This window comes from Theobroma umbraticum, unplaced genomic scaffold (assembly GCF_002168275.2).
Source record: "Theobroma umbraticum cultivar Fairchild unplaced genomic scaffold, ASM216827v3 scaffold_34.0, whole genome shotgun sequence".
NCBI lineage: Eukaryota > Viridiplantae > Streptophyta > Magnoliopsida > Malvales > Malvaceae > Theobroma > Theobroma umbraticum.
This window is the reverse complement of record NW_018397275.1, coordinates 1,672,034-1,680,032: the sequence shown is the minus strand read 5'-3', so window position 1 is coordinate 1,680,032 and position 7,999 is coordinate 1,672,034.

The following is a 7,999-nucleotide window of genomic DNA, read 5'->3' as shown; positions in this document are numbered from 1 at the left end:
AAAAAAAAAAAAAGAAAAGAAAATTTTCTTTCCTTTCCTTTCCTTTTTAGTTTAATAAAATTAAGTTGGAGTAGAAACCCTAGACAAAACGGATTGAAATGCCGGATGGGGTGGCCTCTCGGCCATCTTCCGACTAAGGAATGGGGCTAAGGATAAATTCACCGCTGCAGGATATCGGAGTGGCGCGTCGTGAACCGAAACACCATTCCGCTAGGTTTCCAAAAGGGTAAAATAAGAGGCTAGAGAGAGAGAGAGAAATGGAAGCTTTAGATTTTAATATAATCCTCTCAGAGGCATTCGAAAGTATGGAGTTGTCTCTGTTTTCTGAATCCTCTCTCTTTCTCTCGCTGTGTTTTGGTTCTTCTTTCTTCTTTGATTCTCTCTCCCTCCCTTCTCTTTTCGTTTTAGTTCATTTTATATTTTATTTAGTTTTCTTTATTTTGAAATTAATTTTTTTATTAAGTAGGGTATCTTTCTATGTTTTGTCGTTTTGAATCATTTTAATGAAATTACTGTAATCTTAAATTGTAGCGGCAGAGATAGAAAGGAGAGAAAATAATGATTAATTAGAATAATTTTTTGGTAATCTGACACCACTTGATTCCGGCCTGGACCGTATCTGGCAGCTTTTTTTCTTTCTTTGTTTTTATTTTTGACAATAACTACGTAGTGTTTTTTTAATTTTTTGTTTGACGGATTTGCCCTTTCTAGAAATTCTTTCTTTCTTTTCCTCTTTCAATTGTTATTGAAGTGGATTTAATCGCAAATTTTGCCTGATTTAAAACCTAATTGATATCCCATGGAGTCATTTAAATCTTAATAAAGAAATTTTTTTCTCTTCATTATATTTAAAATATATATAAATTATTTAAAATTTTTAAATAAATTTTTATTTTATTATTACATTCAATTAAATCATTTATATTTATATTTTGATTTAAATACATTCTTATTATTAATTGTTAATTAACTATTATTAAGTATAAATGTCACTTATTATTTTATGTCAAGTAATCATGATATATCATAGTGGGTGATGATATAACATGTTAATGTAACACGATAATATAAATATATATTATTTTTTACTTTTTATGTTAATTTCATGATAAAATTTAGTAAATATAAAATAATAAGTAATATTTTTATTAATAAAAATTAAGCAATATTAATTAAATATGTTTATTTAGTATAAAATAAAAATATAAAAATTTAATTGAAATAATAAAAGAATAAAATTTTATTTTAAATTTTTTAAATAATTTAATGATTTTTTCAAATATTATTACTTATTGATAGGTATAAAAAGATTAAATGAAATCTTAAATTGGAATAATCGAAAACAAGGAAAAAAGAAAGTAGACGCCATAGACAACAGCTAAGGACAGAGAGAGAGCTCCAAGAACCAGACCGTTAGATGGGTAACGGAGGGATGATGGTCGGGACCAGAAATCTAAAATCGCACCCCCACTTTCTCCCACACGAGTCACGTCACCATCACTGGTTGGGGTCCCACAATCCTTCCACTCTGTCCCCTCTGGTGCTTGACACGTGGCTATTCAAGGTACACCCTGTCTCTCGTTGTTTCAAGGATATGCCCTTGTTTTGGGTTAGTGGTGGTGGGGCCCTTAATTGAGTGCGTCTTGTAACGGTCGGATTTTTCAAAATAGTATGCATATTTTGTTCCATTGCCCCCCAATTTGTAATTCCCCCGTTACGATATAAATTTCCTTTTTTTTTCTTTAATTCAGGAATAATAAATACTACACAAAATTCTTGTTCATTGGTATTGAGACTTGAGAGAGTTAGATTAATGAAACATTCTATTTATCTTTTTAAATCTGATAATTTTAGTTAAATTGTTATTTTAATGAATAATTTTTTTAATTAATATATTATTTTTATCAAATCCTAAAAAGGATTAAAAAATTAATAGAATGCGTATACATTAAAATTTTAAAATTGATTTATAATGTTGATGTTCAATTTTTAATATCAAAAAGTAAAAAAATAAATATTCAAAAATAAAAAAATAATTTTGAGATAATCAAGAAAAGTAAAAGATAAAAAGAATAAGAGGAAAAAGTAAACGCATGGGCCGATTTATTTACCGCGAACGGAGATGTGGCAGCATCAGCACGCGCCGTTTTAAACCTTTTCTCATCTTTTGGTAATTTGTGCCATATGAAGGCTGGCGGAGTGCCGGATTGGGTTCGGCCTAATTGCCTAGTTTGTTCAAGCGCCTACCACCTAGTTGCCCATTCTAACCAGCAAGTCATTCAACCCCATGTGCATTATTTGTCTTTTAATGTATAAAATTTTCATCAAATTTAAAAACAAACCACATATTAACAGTACAGATTTGATTTATAACTATTACTTTAATAAGTGTTTACAAATACTCTTTTAACATTTGTAAGAAACAAATGGTGTAATGTTTAAAGAAGTTACTAATCTATTCAAAAAATTTTAAATAAATTTTTATTTTTTATTATATTTAATTAAATATTTATATTTTTTATTTTAAATCAAATAAATTTTTATAATTAATTATTATTAATTAAAACATTAAATATTATTTTTTATATCATATGATATTGATGTGATATGAAAACATCATATTATTATCATCTATTATAACATATCAATATATTATATTAACATCACATGATATAACATGATAAATAATATTTTGATTAATAATAATTAATCAAATATTAATTTTAAAAATTTATTTTACTTAAAATAAGAGTATGTGTGTTTAATTAAATATAATAAAAAAATAAATATTTATTTAAATTTTTTTAGTAACTTTAAAACAAAATTAAATATTATGTTAAAAAATTATGTTAAGATGAATTTAAAACCGAAACAGGATGAAGAAAATCTGAGTGACCTTTTTGTGTTTTTTGTCCTGGGGTTAGACTTTTATGGTTTGAGAGAAATCAAAGTTTATATTTCGTTCTAAGATCACATGACAGCATGCAGAAGGAAATTTCTTTCCTAGAAGAATCTTTCTTAATTTGTTTTTTTTTTTTTTAACTTTGTCCTATAAGCAAAATTAAACTAAAGAAATGAATGAAGCAATTGAGTGCAGTGTATGATCATCTGACTATTAAGACTAATGGTGTTTGACTTTTAAAGATGTTGTAGCAGGCCCTGTCGGTCAAGGCTCGACTCTTTAAGCTCCATATGCACCGTATGTAACCTAATTAATTACTCTTATCATTTGTTTTATCGATTGTTGCTGCTTAATCCCAACAAATATGCAACGTCAACCTTGTCCAATTCTCTAAAATAAGCTTGAAATTAATTAGCATAATCCTCCTTGAATCTTTCCTAAAGGATTGCTGCAAGTTTACCAGGATTTTAAGATGAAAAAGGCATTAAAATTTTGGGTGTCCTATCTTAGATTCCTTTCTTCTCCAATTGAAAAAGGGCTTTTGCAAAGGGCAGCAGGGAATTTTCACTTGCTGGAAATCCAATTTCCATACAGGAAAAAGGGCGGGGTGTGCGAAATATATTTTATGATATCTCATTAGAAGAAGTCAAAAGAAATGAGACGTTTGTTGCCCAGCGAGTGTGAGACAAAAGGAAGACTGAAAACATGAAAATGGGACGTAAAGCCAACTGCAAAAGCAATGACATATGAGTCATCCCCACCCCCACACCCACACCCCCCTTCGCTCTCACACTCAGCTGCTCCATCTATCCTATCCATGCCATGCTGATGTCTCTATGGGCCCTTTGTCTTGCTGCCAATCAGATAAAGTTCCTTACAAAACAGATTCCTTTCAGCTGAAAAATAAATATGGAAGAATCCCCTTGCCAATCTTTACTCTAAAAAGAGATCAGGGGAATTTTCTTTTTTCTGTTTTTTGGATAATGGGTTCAATTTTCAGCTCGCAGCTTCTTTCACTGAAATAGAAAGAGAGTAAACAGAGGTCAACTAATTCACAGAGAAAATAAAAGGCATTTCTAGTGTGCACGGCATGCGGAAGATGTTCATAAGTAGAATTGTCTATCTTAAACAAGTAAGAGGTAAATGAACAGACCAGTGAGTGAGACATTTGTAGTGGAATTTCAGTGCTGTAACACTGCTGTACCTTTGCTTTTATGATTATTATTAATTTGATCATTGATTATGAGTCCCTTCCAAAGCAAAGTTGTGGAGAGGTTCAGTGCTTGGTCTGTAATATTTGTTACATCTTTGATTTGAAGTAAGTTTACTTTTTGTATTTATTTTTTAATTAATTGTTGGATTGTGTTGACAGCTTAATCATGGATTATTGGATTCCTGAGAAGGTTTCAATTATGAATTTGACTGTGAGGCAGGCAGGGCCACTTGATTTGTCGAAAATACATGCAGCATTATTTGAGAATTATGCCGCAAATGTTGCTTACATCAAAGACTTATCTACATTGTGACAGGTTTTAGGAATCATCTTTCGCTTTCTTTTTTCTTTCCAAATGCTTTTCTATTTTTTGTTTTTGCGCAAAATGTTAGCTCATTTTACACAATTTCTCTATGACGCATAAGAACCGTGGTGCTGTGAAGATAGGCAAGTTGAAGTTGACTTGAATGAGTCGGAATTACATAATATATATATAATTGATATAATATTTAAAAAGGTTTTTTTAATTTTTTTAAAAATATTAATAAATTTTTATAATTAAAAATTAATTAATTATCATTAATTAAAATATCAGTCATCATTTTAAAATTGACATGACGCCAACGTAATATTAGTAAAAAATAAAAATATTATATAATCATATTTACATACCATGTAATCATTCATTATGATATATTAGTATGTCGATCAAGACAAGGAATATTTTAACTTATAACAATAGTCAACTATTCTTTTTAAAAGAAAAATAATTAGTTACATAATGAGTTATTTAACTCAAAATAAAAGTATAAAGTTTTAATTAAACATAATAAAAAAATAAAAAAATATTTAAATAATTTAGAAATTTTTTTTTAAAAAAAAAAAAAAAAGAGAAAGAGATAGGCTAAGCCAAGCTCTAAGTTGGCTTTTCTTGCTCGTCTTTGTGGATAGAATTTGGGACAGCTAGAAGAGCTACAAGAGTGAGCTGTGCAGTATTAATAAAAGAAGTCTCTTTTCTTTTGATCATTTTGTTTCTTCATCTAAAACTACTAAACTTTAGTGTCCAACTAAAGTTTAGTAGTAGAGACCAGAGAGGTCCACTTGAAGCATGTGAAAGCCTGAAAAACAAATACAAACATTATCCTCTCTAATCATCAGCCACCAACAAATTCTCAACTCTCTCCTTTTTTATTTCCCCCATGCTGTTATTCTTCTTACTTTTTCTATTCTATACATATTTCTGCATTTTCTTTTGGGTTTTTCTTTGCCTTTTTATTATTTCCCTTTTAATAATCCAAAATATTTATTAGAGAAGCAAATGGATCAAAATGCTGGCAAGTTGCCTCCATTGGTCCCCTCTGTGGACTGCCCCTCCACCAACCAATGATAATATTTGGCAAGCAGCCCACAAAAGAACGTGTCTACTGCCTCTTTGGAGTCTTTGAAAATTGAAATTTGATAATCAAATTACCCCAACCAAAGTCCAACTTTGTACCGCATGGGGACAATAATACACGCAATTTTTTTTATTTTTATTATTATATAATTGTTTAGCATGCTAATAAACTAATAATATTCTTAATAGCTAGGGTCCAAGCTAGATATGACCGAAACAAAGGCAGGCTTAAATCGTTAATCATACTTTTTAATCTTCTAATTTGACGTGAGAATCTTCGTCTTTCTCAATGCTATATAGCCACCTGCCTTGAATGGTACTTTCTATATATATCAGTATTTCTAAACTCATGCTTAACTCAGCATCACGAGGAGGCTTAATGATAACGAAATTTTGTCAAATTATGCTTGTAAATTCTAACATGTTTACATAAGATAGCCGTTCTATTTGAGAATTTGAATCATCAAAAGCACCTTATTGTTGACCGCTGGATCATTCATATAGAAACTAAATAAATAATACTATTGTTAGTTATTATCAAAGAATGCCTCAAAGCATATCAGATTTTTTTTTTTTTTTAAGAAGAAGTATCCCACCTTGAGAAATACATATATTTTTGACATAATATTTTAAAAAACTCTCAAATTATTTAAAAAAATTTATTTTTTTTATTTTTTATTATATTAAACTAATTTTCTGTACTTTTATTTAAGATTATATAGTTTCCTATAACTAATAATTGATTAATTTTCAGTAGTCAAAAAATTATTTATTATTTTATATTTATTTGGTGTTGATATGATATTGATATGAAAGTTGAAAATGTCACATGATTACATCATCATATTTTATCATTATTTATTTTGACATATTAATATGTCAAGTCATGATATTTTGATTAAAATAACAATTAATTAATTATTAATTATAAAAATTTATTTGATTTAAAATAACAATATAAAAATTTAATTAAACGTAATAAAAAAAATTTTATTTAAATTTTTAATTTTTTTATAAATTTTTTTAAATATTATTTCTGTATTTTTTTTGTTCAAATATCAACGAAAAAAATAAGTATTAACATTTATATTATGAATATCCAAAATAAAAATAAAAGAACAATAATAAAAATTATTAATGAGTAAATCATCCTAAAAGACCTAAACATAGGAAACCCAAAAGGAAAAGGGCTTCCATATTTAGCATCACAAATCAATTTTACGGAAGCCGTCTTTAGAGGTGACCATACAAGGAAGAATAGTGTATATTGAGACTCAAGGGGATGTTAAAATTAATGTAATACACATGATATGGAGCTGATCTGTGGAAATGCGACACATAGAATCCAAGTGAAAACAACATAATTTGAAAGGGTAAATTGTGGGCAAAGTAATGAAATTACCCGAAATAATCTTTGAAAACTAACTATTTCTCCATATTCAGTCTAATCACAGTCGATGTAGAGAAATCTTTTATCTGATGGTGACAGTTTTAATTATTAGGAATTAAAAAAGAATTCCCATAATGAGTGGTTTCAATCAACAGAGAGGTGGTATCACCATCAACAACGAAATCTATGAAAAGATATGATCATCATCATCTTGGTAAAGCATTAAAGCTTGATTATGAACGCTTGAACTTGGTTTTTATTCTCCTTTATAGACATCTTCTTTTTTGTTGCGTCATTTTCAGTCTTTCTCACGGTTCCATTAGTTCCCACCTGAAAGAAAATGAAGAAGACTTGCAAGGAATTGTTGAATCATCCAAGGAAAACCTTACACCGTAGGATTTCCCCTCTTCCCTCTCCTAAAGGAGTTGGTTTGAAGTGATGGAAAGCAACTTTGTCCATTGGAATTAGGTTGTCGAGGCGTATTTGTTGCTTGCTTGGTTGGATTTGAAATAAATAAAATCAAAGGTAATGTTATTGTTAGTAATTTAATGAGTTTTACTACACAAGGAAGTTGAGAAGGAATGTTGGAAAGGAATGGGTCATCCTTCAAATGTAGGGTAGGTGTCTAAACTCTAAAAGAAAGTTGTGGTGTATAATAGATGGACTTCCTTCCTCCCCATCCCTCTTTACTTCCTCACCTACCACCCCAAGGCACTGGCTCCATGCAATTCGGTAGGGAGTGTAGGGACTATAAACAAGAGCATACAAAGGGAATGGAATTAAAAAGAGGCATACATTTCTTTGGAATTAAATAATAAAATATGCCAATTAGGATTTGAACCCTATATTCTTAGGTTAAAAAGCTTTCATGCTATTGCTTTATATTAACATGACGAGAAGTCTTTATTTTTAAATAACTTTCTTTGTGTAGTTTGGGCATTCAATGACTTAAGAATGAAAGTTAAAATATGAATGAAATTTATATTAATTTAGAGTTAAAGGTTTGGATCATATAATAATAATAATAATAATAAAATTTTCTGCCTAACCATTTGGATGATCACCAGTATTCATAAGAGCAAGTCGTGTGTAATGCAT